We start from the raw sequence: 21,749 nt of genomic DNA, 5'->3' as shown, positions 1-21,749 counted from the left end.
TCACCTATACTGGCTAACCTGTACTGCGTCACCTATACTGGCTAACCTGTACTGCGTCACCTATACTGGCTAACCTGTACTGCGTCACCTATACTGGCTAACCTGTACTGCGTCACCTATACTGGCTAACCTGTACTGCGTCACCTATACTGGCTAACCAGTACTGCGTCACCTATACTGGCTAACCTGTACTGCGTCACCTATACTGGCTAACCTGTACTGAGTCACCTATACTAGCCAACCTGTACTGAGTCACCTATACTGGCTAACCTGTACTGCATCACCTATACAGTACTGGCTAACGTGCACTGCATCACCTATACTGGCTAACCTGCACTGCGGCACCTATACTGGCTAACCTGCACTGCGGCACCTATTCTGGATAACCTGTACCGGAGTACCTATAGCTGGCTTACCTATACTATGGCACCTATAGCTAGCTAACCTTTACTGGGGCACCTATAGCTGGCTAAATTATACTGGGGCACCTATAGCTGGCTAAATTATACTGGGGCACCTATATTTCAGTACCTATAATGGGGGCACTCATACTCACCATCGTGTGCTGATCCATCGTTGTGTATCAAAAATTGTGAATCGAAATCGCAATTTCTGGCAGAAATCGTGCAATTCAATCTTTTCCTAAAATCGCAGAAGATAGAGGGGCCTGGCACACTGTGGTCCATGAAGTCTCAAAGAGTTGGACACGACTTAATAGTGAGTGCACATTGTGCTAAAATGTGTGCAGTATTAAAATGATATATGGATGTCAGTTTACATAACAGCTCAGCTGGATGTCACAGTAGTGACTAGCAAAGGTCAGTGAGATGAAATTAATTGAGTTGATGCAGGATTATGCAAATTTTGAACGAACATGGATGCAGTTTGAAAATTGACCAAATCCTGCAAAGTTGGAATTAGATTTTTAAATTTTCAAACTGCATAAACCCGCCGGAGCAGTGTTCTGTATTCTGCCATCTCCCCTTAAAGTGTTTGCATGTGCATGCAGGATGTTTTGAGTGTGCCCTCCTCCGCAACAGAGTTCATGTATTTCCACTGAGTGGGCGTCTCCCGGAGAACCTGGATTGTGTCCACCTGACGTGCTGTCCGCGGTATTTTTTCCCCCATTTAGTTATGCCGCCGTGAAATTCTGCATTCTTCTGTCCCCCTCCGGGTGTTTGCATATAAACTGCAGTGTGTTTTGAGTGCGCCCCCTCCCAGTAGAGTTCTGCTCCCCCCCCCCCCCTCCCAGCAGAGTTCTGTCCCCCTTCGAGTGTTTTCCCCAATGTGCAGAGTGGAGGGTTTACTTACCGGTCCCCACTGGCCAGGATACATCCAGCTTGTCTGCCAGCCTCATTTCTATGATGCCATCTAGCGGCGCCTTACATTGCGTGCACCATTACAGGTCATAGAGACGGGTCTGAGATATAACAGCTGGAGATGGATCCTGGCCGACGGGAAAAAGTAAGTAAACACTCCACTGTGCCCCTGTCCATTCTGCACAAGACAATCTCCTGAACTCCAAACTGAATGTCAGAATGGGAAAGAAAGGCGATTTAAGCAATTTTGAGCGTGGCACGGTTGTTGGTGCCAGTCGGCACAACCATTTCTAGGGTTTACAAAGAATAGTGTGAAAAGGGAAAAACATCCAGTATGCGGCAGTCCTGTGGGTGAAAATGCCTTGTTGATGCTAGAGGTCAGAGGAGAATGGTCCGACTGATTCAAGCTGATAGAAGAGCAACGTTGACTGAAATAACCACTCGTTACAACCGAGGTATGCAGCAAAGCATTTGTGAAGCCACAACACGCACAACCTTGAGGCGGATGGGTTACAACAGCAGAAGACCCCACCGGGTACCACTCATCTCCACTACAAATAAGAAAAAGAGGCTACAATTTGCATGAGCTCACCAAAATTGGACAGTTGAAGACTGGAAAAACGTTGCCTGGTCTGATGAGTCTTGGTAGAGTCAGAATTTGGCGTAAACAGAATGAGAACATGGATCCATCATGCCTTGTTACCACTGTGCAGGCTGGTGGTGTAATGGTCTGGGGGAGGTTTTCTTGGCACACTTTAGGCCCCTTAGTGCCAATTGGGCATCGTTTAAAGAGGAGCTGTTAGGTATAAGGTCTCAGAGAAAATAAACACATATATCAGTAGCTAAAGATTGGCTGTACTTACATTACATATGCATTTCACTGTCCACGTTTGGATTTCACAGAATTTTTATATAGTATATGCAGAGAATGATGCTCCTGACAGCCCATGGCAGGTTCCATGTTTGTGAAGCCAAATGTGTCGTCATGTCCTGCCTGCTTCTGATCACAGAACAGCTCCTACAGAATAACACAGTGTGCAGTGAATATTAATGAGCCATGTGGCTAGGAACAATAGCGGACTCCTGCAGAGTACTCTTCCCGAAGATTTATCTGTGCTGTGAGTTTAGAAGCTGCTGAAACTTGATCCCGTCTTCTCCTTAGCAGCCGAGGGGAGGGCCCCAGAATGCTTTGCAGTATGGAATGCGGCTTGCGTCCTCCTTAGGAGCTTAGCTTTGGTGATAAGCACACATTAAATGTAAGAGAGATTTTTATCTTTAGTAATGTCTTTTTGGCTTCTGTCTAAACTGTTTAACACAGGAGAATAGAGGTTTAAATTAGCTTCTGCAGCCTGACAGTTACTCTTTAAATGCCACGGGCTACCAGAGCCAGGGCTGTGGAGTCGGTCCAAAAATCCACCGACTCCGACTCCTCAGTTTAGGAATCCAACGACTCCGACTCCTCGACTCCGACTCCTCTAATTTGCATATTACAATTTTGTTGATTAAAAGTATGTAACATGAAATTCGTCTCTTAACTGCCAACGCTTAGGAATTTTACAAGACAACTGAAGTGAGAAGGATATGTAGACTACTATATTTATTCCCTTTAGACTAAAACTAGTCCTTGGTAAGAGTACTTGAAAAAGGTACAAACTGGAACAAAGAACATCTATCAGGCCCTAGGCAATGTAAGTGTGGGTACATGTAAGAATGATGTGCAGGTACTCTGCAGGGGAATGAGGAGATTCTTCCTCTATTACACATTCTTCATGCACAATCTGAACCAGGTTTATGGGTGACAGACAACACCTCTGTGTTCAATGTGCACAGCATTCTCAGTGGATTCCCTGCAGCTCTGTGGGGAGTGCATATGTAGAGTATAGTACTACTGTGTAACAAAGTAAACCTGAGACAGATGAAATTAAAGTTTTATACATACCTGGGGCTTCCTCCAGCCGCCTTCAGGATAATCAGTCCCTCGTTGTCCTCCTCCACCACCTGGATCTTCTGCTATGAGTCCAGGTACTTGAGCCAGTCGGGCGTAGTGCGCATGCACACACTCCGCCGCCAGGAGCATACTACACCTGTGCAGCACTATTGCGCAGGTGCAGAATGTTCCTGGCTGTGGGAGCGGCATGCGGCCGGACAGCGCTGACTGGCTGAATTACCAGGACTCATAGCAGAAGATCCGGGTGGTGGAGGACAGCGAGGGACTGATTAGCCTGAAGGGGGCTGGAGGAAGCCCCAGGTATGTATAAAACTTTACTTTTCATCCGTCTCAGGTACCCTTTAATTTGTAGTCACCAAACCAAATTTTAACATATCAAATTATTTGATTTCATCAGCAAAGGGAGTGCATACATTTGCATAAATCAGCATCAGTGCAGAATTATTTCCATCTCATTGACCATCTCTATTAGTGACACAGCTACACATCAGGCTTTATTCTTACAGCATAGATGTTATTTAGTATATATAAGAGATTCCTGTGTACACATCATATATACAGCCACAATCAGATATGTATATCTGACCTTAAAAATACGGGGACTGCTTTATTGAAGCAGCACAAGTAACTAATTTTGATTGGTTTATTTCATTTTTGTGGACTAAGCACAGCTATTACTGTATATATACATTATTTTTAATGACTATTATCTGAGAAATAGAACATTTTATCATATTTTCTATTTTAATTACAGTTACAAATTCATTAGGAGTCGGAGTCGGTGCATTTTTTCCCGACTCCGACTCCAGGCACCCAAAATTGCCCGACTCCACGACTCCGACTCCACAGCCCTGACCAGAGCATTGTTTCTGACCACGTCCATTCCTTCATGACCACTATGTACCCATCCTCTGATGGCTACTTCCAGCAGGATAATGTACCATGTCACAAAGCTTGAATCATTTCAAATTGGTTTCTTGAAAATGACAATGGCCTCAATTCACTAAGCTTATCTCCTGTCTTTAACCCATTCACATTCCGTCGTTTTCACTTGAGAAATGTTCACCTCCCATTCATTAGCCTTTAACTTTATCACTACTTATCACAATAAACTGATCTATATCTTTATTTTTCAGTTTTCAGCCATTATAGTTTTAAAATAATACATGCCTCCATAATTAAAAGTCACGTATTGTATTTGCCCATATGTCCCGGTTATTACACCGTTAAAATTATGTCCCTATCACAATGTATGGCGACAATATTTTATTCGGAAATAAAGGTGCATTTTTTCCGTTTTGCATCTTTCACTATTTACAAGTTTAAAATAAAAAAAAAAAATATAGAAATATATCATCTTTACATTGATATTTAAAAAGTTTAGACCCTTAGGTAAATATTTACATGTTTTTTTTTATTGTAATATTTTTTTTTTATATTAAACATTTTATTTGGGTAGTTTTGGTAGGGTGGGATGTAAACAATAGGTTTAAAATGTAAATGTGTGTTGATTTTAATTTTTTTTAACTTTTGGTTGTAGTATTACTTTTTGGCCACAAGATGGCGGCCATGAGTTTGTTTACATGACGTCACTCTAACCGTAACACACGCTTAGAGCGACGCATGGGGGAGGTAACAGCTAGAAAAGGCAAAGCTTCCGAGAAGAAGAAGCTGTCGCTTTTTCAGCGGGTGAGAGGAATCAGTGATCGGGCACCATAGCCCGATTCACTGATTGCCTGGCTAACGAACCGCGGGTCGGGAGCGAGCGTGCACGCGCAATCGGCCGCGGTAGCGCGCATGGTTCCTGGACGTAGTTTCTACGTCCAGGAACCAAAATAGGTTAATAACCTTTCAAGAGTTATCACCATGGTGATGAGGCATCTCGTATTCAGGAAACATTTTACCTCAAAAGGCAAACCTAAAGTTAACTCTTCTGTCTAAGTTAACTCTTCAATCCTTAAAAAAACTCCAGAGTTAGGCCTGAAACACACCAGAGGAGTTTTTCTGAGCGTTTTGAGTTTTTAAATCTGCTGCTAATGTTATCCTATGTGTCTGTGCACACTGGAGCAATGAGGTTTTGTAAAAAAAAAAAAACCATAGCATTACATTGGGAAGAGGTTTTGAAACCTCTAAAAGCTCTTCCCAATGTAATGCTATGATGTTTTTTACAAAACCTCATTGCTCCAGTGTGCACAGACACATAGGATAACATTAGCAGCAGATTTAAAAACTCAAAACGCTCAGAAAAACTCCTCTGGTGTGTTTCAGGCCTTAAAGACAGGCTGTTTATTAACTGCATGTGAAAATAACTACAGAGGCGGTAAATTAACCACTTGCCGATCGCCCCCAGCCGATGGGCGGCGGCAAAGACTGGGCCTAAACAACCGCAATACGCCCATCGGCGGAGGCAGGCGTGGTTATGCGGCGATCGCGTCATTCGTGATGCGATCAGCCGCCTGTGACTGACTCCGCCCCCTCACGCTGTAACCCGCCGGCCGTTCGGAAGCGCCGGCGGGTTACTAGCACCCGGATCTCCGCATGTACTTAGTATAATAGGCTTTGTAATGTATACAAAGCCTATTATGCTGGCTGCCTCCTGCCCTGGTGGTCCCAGTGTCCGAGTGACCACCAGGGCAGGCTGCAGCCACCCTAGTCTGCACCAAGCACACTGATCCTGCCCCCCCTTCCCTCTGATCGCCCATAGCACCCCTCAGACCCCCCCCCTGCCCACCCCCCAGACCCCTGTTTGCACCCAATCACCCATCAATCACTCCCTGTCACTATCTGTCAACACTTTTTTTTTTAACCCTACACAGCCCCCTGCTCCCTCCTGATCACCCCCCACCCCTCAGATTCTCCCCAGACCCCCCCCCCCGTGTACTGTATGCATCTATCCCCCCTGATCACCTGCCAATCACCTGCCAATCACCCCCTGTCACTGCCTGCCCCTTGCGGGCAACCTGATCACTCACCCACACCAATAGATCGCCCGCAGAGCCGACATCAGATCACCTCCCAAGTGCAGTGTTTACATCTGTTCTCTACTCTAAACACCCACTAATTACCCATCAATCACCCCCTATCACTGTTACCCATCAGATCAGACCCTTATCTGCCCCTTGCGGGAACCCAATCACCCGCCTACACGCTCAGATTGCCCTCAGACCCCCCATTATCAATTCGCCAGTGCAATATTTACATCTGTTCTTCCCTGTAATAACCCACTGATCACCTGTCAATCACCCCCTGTCACTGCCACCCATCAATCACCCCCTGTCACTGCCACCCATCAATCAGCCCCTGTCACTGCCACCCATCAATCAGCCCCTGTCACTGCCACCCATCAATCAGCCCCTAACCTGCCCCTTGCGGGCAATCTGATCACCCACCCACACTATCAGATTGCCCCAGACCTACCCTCAGATCACCTCCAAAGTGCATTGTTTACATCTGTTCTGCCATCTAATCACCCACTGATCACCCATCAATCAGCCCCTGTCACTGATACCCAGTGTTCTCCCCAGGCTCTTTTAGCCGGGTGCTCCACCCGGCTAGATTTGGTGACCACCCGGCTGTCATCGGCTCACCTCCTATGCTGTAAGCAGAGTTGCCCTGCATTTTCATCTCAACCCACCCGGCTACTTTTTCATGCCACCCGGCTACTATTTCATGCCACCCGGCTGGAAAAAAATTCTGGGGAGAACACTGGATACCCATCAGATTAGACCCCTATCTGCCCCTAGGGTACCCAATCACCCGCCCACACCCTCAGAACGCTCTCAGACCCCAGCCCTGATCACCTTGCGAGTGCATTGCTTGCATCTATTTCCCCCCTCTAATCACACCTTGAGACACCCATCAATCACCTCCTGTCACCACCTAGCACACCTACCCATCAGATCAGGCCCTAATTTGCCCCGTGTGGGCTCTTGATCACTCGGCCAAACCCTCAGAGCCCCTTCCGATCACCTCCCCAGTGCATTGATTGCATCTATTTCCCCCTCTAACCACCCCCTGAGACACCCATCAATCACCTCCTGTCACCCCCCTAGCACTCCTATCCATCAGATCAGGCCCAATACAACCTGTCATCTAAGAGGCCACCCTGCTTATGACCGGTTTCACAAAATTTGCCCCCTCATAGACCACCTGTCATCAAAATTTGCAGATGCTTATACCCCTGAACAGTCATTTTGAGAAATTTGGTTTCCCGACTACTTACGGTTTTGGGCCCGTAAAATGCCAGGGCAGTATAGGAACCCCACAAGTGACCCCATTATAGAAAAAAAGACACCCCAATGTATTCTGTTAGGTGTATGATGAGTTCATAGAAGATTTTACTTTTTGTCAACAGTTAGCGGAAATTGATTTTTATTGTTTTTTTTCACAAAGTGTCATTTTTACTAACTTGTGACAAAAAATAAAATCTTCTATGAACTCACCATACACCTAACGGAATACCTTGGGGTGTCTTCTTTCTAAAATGGGGTCACTTGTGGGGCTCCTATACTGCCCTGGCATTTTAGGGGCCCTAAACCGTGAGGAGTAGTCTAGAAAACAAATGCCTCAAAATGACCTGTGAATAGGATGTTGGGCCCCTTAGCGCACCTAGGCTGCAAAAAAGTGTCACACATGTGGTATCGCCGTACTCAGGAGAAGTAGTATAATGTGTTTTGTGGTGTATTTTTACACATACCCATGCTGGGTGGGTGAAATCTCTCTGTAAATGGACAATTGTGTTTAAAAAAAAATCAAAAATGTGTCATTTACAGAGATATTTTTCCCACCCAGCATCTGTATGTGTAAAAATACACCACAAAACACATTATACTACTTCTCCTGAGTATGGCGGTACCACATGTGTGGCATTTTTTTGCACCCTAAGTGCGCTATGGGGCCCAAAGTCCAATGAGTACCTTTAGGATTTCACAGGTCATTTTGCGACATTTGGTTTCAAGACTACTCCTCACGGTTTAGGGCCCCTAAAATGCCAGGGCAGTATAGGAACCCCACAAATGACCCCATTTTAGAAAGAAGACACCCCAAGGTAATCCGTTAGTAGTACGGTGAGTTCATAGAAGATTTTATTTTTTGTCACAAGTTAGCGAAAAATGACACTTTGTGAAAAAACACAATTAAAATCAATTTCCGCTAACTTGTGACAAAAAAAAAAAAAAAAAACCTTCTATGAACTCACCATACCCCTAACGGTATACCTTGGGGTGTCTTCTTTCTAAAATGGGGTCATTTGTGGGGTTCCTATACTGCCCTGGCATTTTAGGGGCCCAAACCCGTGAGGAGTAGTCTTGAAACCAAATGTCGCAAAATGACCTGTGAAATCCTAAAGGTACTCATTGGACTTTGGGCCCCTTAGCGCAGTTAGGGTGCAAAAAAAAAAAAAAAATATAGAAAAAAACCGAGAGCCCAATATGGTGTAGTTTGTTAAAGACAATTGGTAAGTGGTTTAGTGAGAGAACTTATACTCACAAACATGGGTTACCATTCAGGCAACCACTCAATAGGCAGGTGAGGAGATTAGACCTGTCCTCACTCAGGATTAAGAAGTCGCTCTCTGTAGTAAAGAAACAGGAAAGGGAGCGGCACTCCCCTCCACCAGGAGTGGACACAGAGTATTTGTATGTAGAACAGAGGCGCCAGCAGGATAAAAGTCAATAACATTTTTAAAAATTGCTTGAAGTGGTGGGCTTGCCTCCCAAAAGCAGACAGGAGATCATGTCTTCATATAAATCAATACATTTATTATACGGTACCCCAAAAACAGTGCAATGCGTTTCACAGGCCCAGCCCGCTTCATCAGGCAATAAAAGTGGGGACAAAACAGAATTTCGTCAATAGCAGGTGTAGCGTGAGGCGCTACACCTGCTACTGACGAAATTCTGTTTTGTCTGTTTTGCACTGTTTTTGGGGTACCGTATAATAAATAGATTGATTTATATGAAGACAGGATCTCGTGTCTGCTTTTGGGAGGCAAGCCCACCACTTCCTCCAAGCAATTTTTAAAAATGTTATTGACTTTTATCCTGCTGGCGCCTCTGTTCTACATACAAATAGGGTGCAAAAAAGTGCCACATGTGGTATTGCCGTACTCAGGAGAAGTAGTATAATGTGTTTTGGGGTGTATTTTTACACATACCCATGCTGAGTGGGAGAAATAACTCTGTAAATAGACAATTGTGTGTAAAAAAAATAATAAATTGTCATTTACGGAGATATTTCTCCCACCCAGCATGGGTATGTGTAAAAATACACCCCAAAACACATTATACTACTTCTCCTGAGTACGGCAATACCACATGTGTGGCACTTTTTGGCAGCCTAACTGCGCTAAGGGGCCCAAAGTCCAATGAGCATCATTAGGCTTTACAATTAGGCACCCTGCAAAATGCCAGGACAGTGAACACACCACACAAATGACCCCATTTTGGAAAGTAGACACTTCAAGGTATTCAGAGAGGAGCATGGTGAGTCCGTGGCAGATTTCATTTTTTTTTTGTCGCAAGTTAGAAGAAATGGAAACTTTTTTTTTTTTTTTTTTGGTCACAAAGTGTCATTTTCCGCTAACTTGTGACAAACGTCCACCACTGCTGCCCAGCAAAGGTGCCCCCTGGCACCACAGGGCCCTCACTGCATCTGCACCCTTATTACCCAGCCGTGCGGACTTTGAAATTAGAAGCGCTTCTCCTCGAGCAACCTGGCTCAAGTGATCCCTGCTGTCCGCCTCCATCAGGATCCCCCCCAGCTTCCTCTCTACTTTTCGAGGACAATCGGTAGCACCTGTCTAGTTGGGAGCGTGTCGCTGTGTAGCATCCAGTGCCGAAAATGGCAGCGCTCATATCAGCTCTCAGGCTGCTCCTCCAGTCCCACGCTTTTCTGTTCCTGCTATCAGTGTATGTATTGCTATGTTTGTATTACGTTAATTGTACGTGTATGCTGTAATGCTCTCTGTGTTTTCTTTTGCTTTTATTGTTTATACGTATGTACCATGCTTAACTGTATACGACGCTCTGCTTAAATGTACGCACAGACTGTAATGTTGTCCTATGTATGCTTGTCACATTGTCTACGTATGTACCATGCTTAACCGTGCTATTTTCTTGTTTTTCACCAACGACCCTGTATGCGCCAAAACCAATTCCAGGTACAATCCACCGTTGTACTTGGCGAAATAAATTCTGATTCTTTAGGTGTCGCCAGAAAGAGGAGAAAGAGAGCTTTAAAATGATATCCATCTTTCCATAGTTACATTGTATTACACAGGGCGACTTTTTCTGCTGAATGGAGCTGCTGACACTGGGGAAAGTGTCGTCCTGTGTAATACAAGTAACTATGGAAAGATGGATATCATTTTAAAGCTTTCTTTCTCCTCTTTCTGGCGACACCTAAATCGTCGCCCTACACCTTTTAGTTTTCTCTATTTTCGCGATTGAAATCGCAGCCGCGGCAATTTCAATCGCGAAAATAGCGAAACCTAAAAGGCGTAGGGCGGCGGTTTATATATCATTGGAAAGAGGAGAAAGAGAGCTTTAAAATGCTATGCATCTTTATATAGTTTCTGCACTTTTCGGAGTCCCTTTAAACACATGTAGTGTGAAAGGACCCTTAATATTTTTCCCCCCTTTTATCTTTGATGCTGTGTATTTTATACCAGTAAAATGAGATAAATAGCCAGTGCCACGTAGGTTGCGAGTTTCAAGGTGGAGGTAAAGTGCCTTCATAGGTTTGTTTAAAATGCAGGGTCTTTCTTATCAGTTAGCTTGTTTAGGTTGCTGGAAATAGGGGTGTAACAATAGACCCTGCAGCCGCAGGGGGGCCCAGAAGCCACAGTGAGCCCCGTCCTGAGAGACATAAGTAATGCTGGGTACACACACGTTACAATTTTCTGCTTGATTTTCCCACCCGATCGTTTTTTCCGCTGGATTCTGAGCTTGATTCTCTTATCTTCGCTCAATTTTCTTATCTTTTTCCATTCACTTCTATGAGAAATCGAGTGCAGAGTCATTCGGGAGTAACATCTGACATGAGGGAATTTATCAATCGGATGCATCTATCGTACAGAAAACCATAACGTGTGTACCCAGCATTACGCTGGGTTCATACGTTGCGATTACCCGCTCGATCCGCAGTATCAATTGGATTATTTCCAATATGTTCGATTGGGTTTTCGATCGATACAGCTGTCGATTTTGCATACTTAACATGCGGCAGCTCCACCACAGATTGTGATCGGTTTCATGCTGAAATCGATTCACAATCTGTTTGCAGTAAAGGCAGCCATATGATCCCTCTCTGATCAGATTCGATCAGAGAGGGATCTATCTGTTGGTCGAATCTGATGGCAAATCGACCAGTGTATGGCCACCTTTATAAGAAACCTAAGTTTGAGAGGTCACTGTCCACCTAATCAAGGTACTAAATGTACCTATTGACTTTTTTATAAGCAGCATAAAGTTTTGTAGGCTGCAATTTACAAACAAGAAAGCCCATATGGAACAGTTCTATAATCACAGCAACAGCTACAACTTGAAACATTTTGGCAAATATGGACGTATTGTTACTACATCCTATCTGAAACCTGGCATTTTAAGAAGGAGTTGTCCATCCAATCAACTGAACGAATTTCCCTATGGACTTTATTGCTGGCTTACCTCAACCATGCTAGCACCATTTCTTATCACAATCCACCTTCTACTTCTAGGCTTTACGAGCACCATAATGCACTATTCCGGAGTCTGTTTTGGCCATCGGTAACAGACCCTATTACTGTTTGATTGCACGACTGGAGTTCTTTAGTATTAAAAATTATTTTACAACATACATATGGCGGATAAGTGGGATAACATCTTGTGTAACTGGAGCAGAGCTAAACCTTTCAATGATAAACTGCGAATAGGGCGACAGTCCTGAAAACTACCAAGACCAAAGTACTACACAGGCCGAATTAACCGGACAGCAAGCGCCATCGTTGCAGTGCATGTTGTAACCGCTTAGTACAACTATTAGCAAGATATGTGCGTGTACAATACCGACACTTTACACGTACACGTAATAGAATAGCCTAATGGAAGAAGGGGAAACTGAGAATACGGACACTCGTCGCGTACCTGACATTCATGCTTCTTGCCCCCGACACGATCCTCTTCCTCCGTATCAGATCATCCAAGGAAACATCGGCCATATTGCCCTACGTCGTCCACGCCTCCTTCACAACAACAGCAAATGAAGGAGCGTGAACTACCAAATGACGTCACAACGCACAACATTACGCATTTCTGATCTACCATCATGCATTTCACCAAAACAAAGTAATATCAATGTTATAAAACGTCCACATTTTATAAAAAAAAAATACATATATTTAGTTCTTTTTATAAAACGTAAAATATTAAGATAAGATAATATGTTTAAAATATTTATTTTATTATTATTTTTTTTATCGCTATTATGTGTATAGGGGATAAGCCCGGGGTGGTAATGCCTTGGAGGCGATACTACTTTATGCCTTAAACTAATGAGTAAGGAAAATAACGAGCTGGGGTAACGCCTGGTTCCTCACTACTCATGTGAGAGGAATTTTTGAACGGGTCCAGGTTTCCCTGTGGAGGATCTGCCTACTTTTGCAGAACCTTCTAGAGCAGAGATCTACCCGGCCCAAATATTTGTGCAAAGAAAGATAGTTTATTGATTTTACGGTGGCCACACGATACAATAAAGTTATCCGATATTCTGGCAATTTGATAAAAAAGATCAGGTCCCTTGAAAAAATTGAAAGTTTTTTTTCATTCAACTGAAAAATCTGATCGGATTTCCCGTTTTCTTTGATTTTTATCGATCCGAAATGCCAGATATTTTTCTTCAATCTTTCTGAAGATTGTATGGTGTGTGTTAGATTGTCAATTTATTAACCACTTCATCACTGAGGGGTTTTACCCCTTGAGCACCAGAGCAATTTTCACCTTTCAGCGCTCCTTCCATTCATTCGTCTATAACTTTATCATTACTTATCGCAATGAAATGAACTATATCTTGTTTTTTTCGCCACCAATTAGGCTTTCTTTAGGTGGGACATTATGCCAAGAATTATTTTATTCTAAATGTGTTTTAATGGGAAAATAGGAAAAAATCAGTATTTTTCAGTTTTTGGCCATTATAGTTTTTAAATCATGCATGCTACTGTAATTAAAACCCATGAAATGTATTTGCCCTTTTGTCCCGGTTATAAAACCGTTTAAATTATGTCCTTATCACAATGTTTGGTGCCAATATTTTATTTGGAAATAAAGGTGCATGTTTTTCAGTTTTGCGCCTATCCCTAATTACAAACCCATAGTTTATAAAGTAACAGTGTTATACACTCTTGGCATAAATATTTAAAGGGACACTGTAAGGGGGTCAGGGGAAAATGAGTTAAAGTTACCCGGGGCTTCTAATGGTCCCCCGCAGACATCCTGTGCCCGCATAGCCACTCCCCAATGCTCCGGCCCCGCCTCTGGTTCACTTCTGGAATTTCAGACTTTAAAGTCTGAAAACCACTGCGCCTGCATTGCCTTGTCCTTGCTCCCGCTGATGTCATCAGGAGTGTACTGCGCAGTCCCAGTATGGTCTGTGCCTGTGCCGTGCGCTCCTGGTGACATCAGGGGAAGCGAGGACACGGCAATGCAGGCGCAGTGGTTTTCAGACTTTAAAGTCTGAAATTCCAGAAGTGAACCGGAGGCGGGGCCGGAGCATCAGTGAGTGGCTGCACGGGCACAGGATGTCTGCAGGGGACCATTAGAAGCCCCGGGTAACTTCAACTCATTTTACCCCGACCCCCCTACAGTATCCCTTTAAAAAGTTCAGTCCCTAAGGTAACTATTTATGTATTTATTTATTTTTTGTAATTTTTTTTTGTTTATTACAAAAAAAAAATTTAGGGAGTGTGAGAGGTAATGAGTTAATTTTTAGTGTAAAACTATTGTATTTGTATGTGAAAAATGCTTTAGGGTGTAGTTTTACTATTTGGCCACAAGATGGCCACAGTAACTTTTTGTTTATGCAACCTGCAAGCGTACAGAAAGTACACTTGCAGAAAGTGATATGAGGCTGGGAAACTGTTTTTTTTTTTCACAATGATCGCTGCTTCTCATAGAAGCAGCTGATCATTGCAGGGGCTTAGATCAACGAACGGGAACAGTTTTTCCCGTTCATTGATCTCCAGGCAAGCAGGCGGCAGCGTGCACGAGAGCGGGAGCGCGCGCAGGCAGCGGCGGGAGCGCGGGAGGTGTGGATATCTCCGTCCCTGAGGGTGAAAGGATGGAAAAAGGGACGGAGCTATCCGCACCGCTGGGGGTAAAGTGGTTAATATACACACCCTAGCAATTTTGTCAGTTTCCAATCATTTTTATCATAATTAGGGAAAAATTTAACATATGTGTGTGGTACATTGGTCAGATTTTTGAAATGTTACAATCAGTCAGAAAAATTGATTGCAATTATTAAATTGAACAGATATTTAAAAAATTGTATGGTGTGTGGCCACCTTTAGAACGGTTGTCAATTGCTGTGAGTGCAGGTTTATGGTCTGTGTCTTCTTCAACATTTATGTTACATGAGATGCAAATCATTTTGAGTAGATCTAGGCCTATGCAATTTTTGTAGCTTGAGGCTGGTTTCACAGTGGGACGTTAAAGGGACTCCGAGCAGTGCAAAAACTATGGAAAGATGCATATCATTTTAAAGCTCTCTTTCTCCTCTTTCCAATGATATATAAACCGCCACCCTACGCCTTTTAGTTTTCGCTATTTTCGCGATTGAAATTGCCGCGGCCGCGATTTCAATCACGAAAATAGAGAAAACTAAAAGGCGTAGGGTGATGATTTAGGGGTCTTCAGAAAGAGGAGAAAGAGAGCTTTAAAATGATATCCATCGTTCCATAGTTACATTGTATTACACAGGGCGACTTTTTCCTAAAGTCAGCAGCTCCATTCTGCTGAATGGAGCTGCTGGCTTTGAGAAAAAGTCGCCCTGTGTAATACAATGTAACTATGGAAAGATGGATATCATTTTAAAAACCACTTGAGGACCGTGGGCTTTAACCCCCCTTTAAGGACCAGGCATTTTTTTTCCATTCAGACCACTGCAGCTTTCACGGTTTATTGCTCGCTCATACAACCTACCACCTAAATGAATTTTGGCTCCTTTTCTTGTCACTAATAAAGCTTTCTTTTGGTGCTATTTGATTGCTGCTGCGATTTTTACTTTTTATTATATTCATCAAAAAAGACATGAATTTTGTCCAAAAAATGATTTTTTTTAACTTTCTGTGCTGACATTTTTCAAATAAAGTAAAATTTCTGTATACATGCAGCGCGAAAAATATGGACAAACATGTTTTTGATTAAAAAAAAAACATTCAGCCTATATTTATTGGTTTGGGTAAAAGTTATAGCGTTTACAAACTATGGTGCAAAAAGTGAATTTTCCCATTTTCCAGCATCTCTGACTTTTCTGACCACCTGACATGTTTTGTGAGGGGCTAGAATTCCAGGATAGTATAAATACCCCCCAAATGACCCCATTTTGGAAAGAAGACATCCCAAAGTAATCACTGAGAGGCATAGTGAGTTCATAGAAGATATTATTTTTTGTCACAAGTAAGCGGAAAATGACACTTTGTGACAAAAAAAAAAAAAGTTTCCATTTCTTCTAACTTGCGCCAAAAAAAAATGAAATCTGCCACGGACTCACTATGCTCCTCTCTGAATACCTTGAAGTGTCTACTTTCCAAAATGGGGTCATTTGTGTGGTGTGTTTACTGTCCTGACATTTTGGGGGGTGCTAAATTGTAAGCACCCCTGTAAAGCCTAAAGGTGCTCATTGGACTTTGGGCCCCTTAGCGCAGTTAGGCTGCAAAAACGTGCCACACATGTGGTATTGCCGTACTCAGGAGAAGTAGTATAATATGTTTTGGGGTGTATTTTTACACATACCCATGCTGGGTGGGAGAAATATCTCTGTAAATGACAATTGTTTGATTTTTTTTTTACACACAATTGTCCATTTACAGAGATATTTCTCTCACTCATCATGGGTATGTGTAAAAATACACCCCAAAACACATTATACTACTTCTCCTGAGTACGGCGATACCACATGTGTGGCACTTTTTTGCACCCTAACTGCGCTAAGGGGCCCAAAGTCCAATGAGTACCTTTAGGATTTCACAGGTCATTTTTGTTTCAAGACTACTCCTCACGGTTTAGGGCCCCTAAAATGCCAGGGCAGTATAGGAACCCCACTAATGACCCCATTTTAGAAAGAAGACACCCCAAGGTATTCCGTTGGGAGTATGGCGAGTTCATAGAAGATTTAATTTTTTGTCGCAAGTTAGCGGAAATTGATTTTAATTGTTTTTTTCACAAAGTGTCATTTTCTGCTAATTTGTGACAAAAAATAAAATCTTCTATGAACTCGCCATACTCCTAACGGAATACCTTTGGGTGTCTTCTTTCTAGAATGGGGTCATTTGTGGGGTTCCTATACTGCCCTGGCATTTTAGGGGCCCTAAACCGTGAGGAGTAGTCTTGAAACCAAATGTCGGAAAACTGACCTGTGAAATCCTAAAGGTAATCATTGGACTTTGGGCCCCTTAGCGCACTTAGGGTGCAAAAAAGTGCCACACATGTGGTACCGCCGTACTCAGGAGAAGTAGTATAATGTGTTTTGGGGTGTATTTTTACACATACCCATGTTGGGTGGGAGAAATATCTCTGTAAATGACAATTGTGTGATTTTTTTTACACACAATTGTCCATTTACAGAGAGATTTCTCCCACTCAGCATGGGTATGTGTAAAAATACACCCCAAAACACATTATACTACTTTTCCTGAGTACGGCGGTACCACATGTGTGACACTTTTTTGCAGCCTAGGTGCGCTAAGGGGCCCAACGTCCTATTCACAGGTCATTTTGAGGCATTTGTTTTCTAGACTACTCCTCACGGTTTAGGGCCCCTAAAATGCCAGGGCAGTATAGGAACCCCACAAGTGACCCCATTTTAGAAAGAAGACACCCCAAGGTATTCCGTTAGGTGTATGGCGAGTTCATAGAAGATGTTATTTTTTGTCACAAGTTAGTGAAAAATGACACTTTGTGAAAAAAAAAAACAATAAAAATCAATTTCCGCTAACTTTTGACAAAAAATAAAATCTTCTATGAACTTGTCATACACCTAACAGAATACCTCGGGGTGTCTTTTTTTCTAAAATGGAGTCACTTGTGGGGTTCCTATACCGCCCTGGCATTTTACGGGCCCAAAACCGTGATTAGTCTGGAAACCAAATGTCTCAAAATGACTATTCAGTGGTATAAGCATCTGCAAATTTTTTTTTTTTTTTTTTTTTTATTCAAATTTTTATTGAGAAGTAAAAGCTTATTACAAAATGTACTGCAAAATAATAGAGCCATAAAATAGTGTAAACACTCATTATCAAATAGAACAATTATGAAACATAATGCAGGGGGATACCAGGATATCCAATATTACAGCATCTATATAGCATTATCATAAAGGTCTGGTTGTGGGAACACACCAATTCCCAAACATACAACCAGGCCACATATAGATAGTCCTGGAATATAGAGATTACCAGATAACTTCTCAAGAGATTTTTTAAGTAATATTTGAGAAAGAAACCCATAGGGTGAAAAGAGAAAGGAGGAAGGAAGAAAAAGAAGAAGAAGAGATGAAGAGAAGAGATGAGTGTCTGGGCTGTATCCTAGTTTAGGAGATTATATAAACCGAGTAAACCTGGGGTCCAATAGGCCTAAAATTAGATCTCAATTAACCTTGCTCAACCTACGTACAATGGAGATCGTTCCCAAATCTTATTAAACCTATGAATGGTATCCGATAGTTGGGCTGAAAGATATTCCATTTTATAAACATAGGACACTCTTGCTAAAAATTCCTGTTTAGTAGGACAGCTGGGATTTTTCCAATGCAGAGCTATTAGACACCTAGCTGCTGTCAAGTAATGGTTTATTAATCTTTGGGTGTGTGCTCTGGTTTTAGGAATTGGTTTACCCAGCGCACACACCCAAGGATCTCGAGGGATCTCAATGTCAATCTGAGCATGAATAGTATTAATAATCATAGACCAATATTCCTGTATTTTTGGGCAAACCCAATACAAGTGATACATCGTACCTATTTGGCCACACCCACGCCAACATAGTGGAGATACTGCAGGATAGCATTTGTGTAAGCGTTCAGGAGTTCTATACCATAGCATTAATATTTTATATATATTTTCTTTAGTTGTAACACATAGCGAGGTTTTAGCAATATTAGTCCAGATCTTTTCCCACTGTTTGAAAGTGGTGGTTGTATTGCAAACAGTGTCCCAGTATCTCATATATTTTAGTTGAAAATCCGAAGAATCCTTAGTAGGATTATTGAGCCAAGTATAGAGCTGAGAAATAATTCCTTTTGATGTAGGGCCCATCTCCCATATTCGATCAAAGTCCGATTTTGTGGGAAAAGTTAATGTTGGAGAAATTGAGTAAAGAAAGCTTCGGATTTGAAGATAATGCAAAAAGTCTGAGTCAGTCAGATGTATTCGTTCTTTCAAAGCTTCAAATGTGAGCAGGCGGTTGGTAAAAGGGTCCAAGATGTCCTCAATCCGTAGTACTTGATTAGCTTTCCAGTGTGAGAAAGAGAATTCTGGAATTCCGGGTAGAAATTGTGGGTTGCCAAACAATGGTTGAAGACTTGTATCTTTAGGAAATAGAGTTATTGATCTATGCAAACGGTTCCAGAGCTTTAAATTAACAGTAATTGTGGTAAATATTTTAGTACCAGAAGGTACATTACAGTTTGTATTAAATAGAGCCGAACTAGGATGCAAGGGTAGAAATTGTTGAAATTCTAGTTTGGCCCAAGGGGCATGTGGAACCTTAGATCCCCAAGCTAATATCTGCCTAAGCTGACAAGCTATATAATAGTTATAAATATTTGGGACCGACAGACCACCAAACTGCCTTTGAAGCATAAGGGTGCCTCTAGCTATCCTTGGTGGTCTCCGGTTCCAAATAAAATGAAAAAGCTTTTTCTGTAGTGGTAGAAAAAAAGATCGTGGGATCCATAAGGGCATAACAGACATTAAATAGACCAATTTAGGCAGAGAGTTCATTTTGAATGATGTCATTCGACCTACCCATGAGATGGGGTATGAGTCCCATTTCAAGAGATCCCTACTGATTTTCTGAATTGTTGGGGTGATATTCAGCTGCACTGCCTCCTTAGTGTTTCGGGGAATAAGAACCCCTAGATATTTTAGAGAGTTTGATTGAATCCTATAAGCATATCTGTCTTTTAAGGAAGTGGTTTCCAAGGAGGACAAGTAGAAAAGTAAAATTTCTGATTTTGAATTATTAATTTTGTAGTTTGAGTAGCAACCATATTCCTGTAATTCCTTCTGTATCACTGGTAAAGAAAGCAAGGGTTTGGACAACGTCAGGAGGACATCGTCTGCAAACAATGATAGTTTATAGGTAGAGTCCCCATGGTCTATACCCGATATATCAGGGTTGCCCCTTATCCTGGCAGCCAAAGGTTCAATAGATAATGCAAATAATAAAGGGGATAAGGGGCAACCCTGACGGGTGCCATTTGAAATAGAAAAATAATCATGTGGACTCGAGTAGGGTATTTTTAGTGCCACTTTGGGGGAGGAGTACAGCTTGAATATCACATTCAAAAAAATTCCAGAAAATCCCATTTGAGAAAGACATTGATACAGAAAAGGCCAACTCAAACGGTCAAAAGCCTTCTCTGCATCAAGGCTAAGCATGACCGAAGGTATCTGTTTATGATTAATTAAGTCTACTATGTTGAATGCTCTCCTAACATTGTCCCCAGCATACCTCCCCCTAATAAATCCTACCTGATCCGGATGGATCAACGAAGGCATAAGTGGTGAGAGCCGGTTAGCAAGAATTTTAGTGAATATCTTCAGGTCCACATTCAGAAGAGATATTGGTCTATAGCTCCTATAATCTAGTGGGTCCTTTTGTGGCTTGGGAATGACGACCATATGGGAGTTCAGAAAAGAAGGTGGGATATGTTCTGTTAATAAAAACGCATTGTACATTTGGACCAGTTTTGGGAGGAGAATATCTGCATATTTTTTGTAATATGCCCCCGAAAATCCATCCGGACCAGGCGATTTGTGTGGTTTCAATGTTTTTAAAGTTTCCATTACCTCCTCCCTACTAATGGGTTTGTGAAGTGATGAAGCCTGGGATTCCGATAGCCTGGAGAGACCACAGCTCTTAAGATAATTTTGAATTTCATTAATAGAGGAATTTGGGGAGGGATCAGAATCCTGCAAATTATAAATGGAAGCGAAATAGTTTTTAAAAATACTGGCAATTTTGCCTATGTCATGCTGAATAATGCCCTGACTATCCCTAAGAGTAAACACCGCATTTCGAGATTTCATTTCCCTTAGTTTTTTGGCTAGTAATGTATGCGCCTTATTTCCTTTATCATAGAATAGTTGACGTGTGAATAAAATAGATCTCTCTACTCTCTTAAATTGAACTTCTGAGAGTTCTTGTCTCACTGACTGTAGGTGGGAATATGTCTCAGGGCGAGGATTCTTCTTGAATCTTTCTTCCAGGGAAATTAGTTTAGAGTACAATTTATCTATAAGTAACTGGGCCTCTTTTTTACGTTTGGATGCCATTGCTATGATCTTTCCCCTTATTGTAGCCTTGTGTGCTTCCCATAATATTGCTTTCGAGTTAACTGAGCCCTCATTATGAGTGAAAAATTCCTGAATAGCCTCTAAAATTTCTGTAGAAAAGGAAGCATCATTAAGTAAACTATTGTTTAATTTCCAGGCAGTAGGTGTTTGACCAGCCCAGGCTAGATAAAGATCAGCATCCATTGGGGCATGGTCCGACCAAGATATAGGGCCAATATGGGCGTTTTTCAATGTTGAGAGCAAGGCAGGGGATATAAAAATGTAATCAATTCTGGAAAAAGTTCCGTGATTATGAGAATAAAATGTGAAGTCATTATCCAGAGTATGTAGTACTCTCCAGGCATCTAATAACCCGTATTCTTTTAAAAGCTCTCTGAATTTGTGGGAGGTTTTGCAGATTTCAGAGAAATTTAACGGCTTAATATTTGATTTTCTATCTCTAGTAGGGGAAAAAACCAAATTAAAATCTCCTCCTATTATAGTGTTAGGACAATTAAAAGCCATTATTTTCTTTAGAACTTTATCTATAAAGGAAATCTGTCCGTCGTTTGGGGCATATACTGATGCAATGACAATTGTCACTCCATGAAGGGAGCCTTTTAAAATAATAAATCTTCCTCCTGGGTCACTATAGGAATCAGATACTATGAACGGACAGTTGTGTCGAATTAGGATCGCCACACCTGCTTTTTTAGTGGATGCACTTGCCAAA

The 21,749-nt window shown here is 42.2% G+C and overlaps 1 non-coding gene across 1 annotated transcript; it reads left to right on the top strand.

Annotated features, from left to right (window-relative positions):
* The first annotated feature begins 12,783 nt into the window (after positions 1–12,783).
* Positions 12,784–12,934, top strand: LOC137523229 (U12 minor spliceosomal RNA). Its single transcript, XR_011022571.1, has one exon. It is a non-coding gene; the product is annotated as a U12 minor spliceosomal RNA (small nuclear RNA).
* The last annotated feature ends 8,815 nt before the right edge of the window (positions 12,935–21,749 follow it).

The sequence above is a fragment of the Hyperolius riggenbachi genome, chromosome 6 (genome assembly GCF_040937935.1).
Source record: "Hyperolius riggenbachi isolate aHypRig1 chromosome 6, aHypRig1.pri, whole genome shotgun sequence".
NCBI classification, from domain to species: domain Eukaryota; kingdom Metazoa; phylum Chordata; class Amphibia; order Anura; family Hyperoliidae; genus Hyperolius; species Hyperolius riggenbachi.
This window is presented reverse-complemented; position numbering and strand designations above follow the sequence as displayed.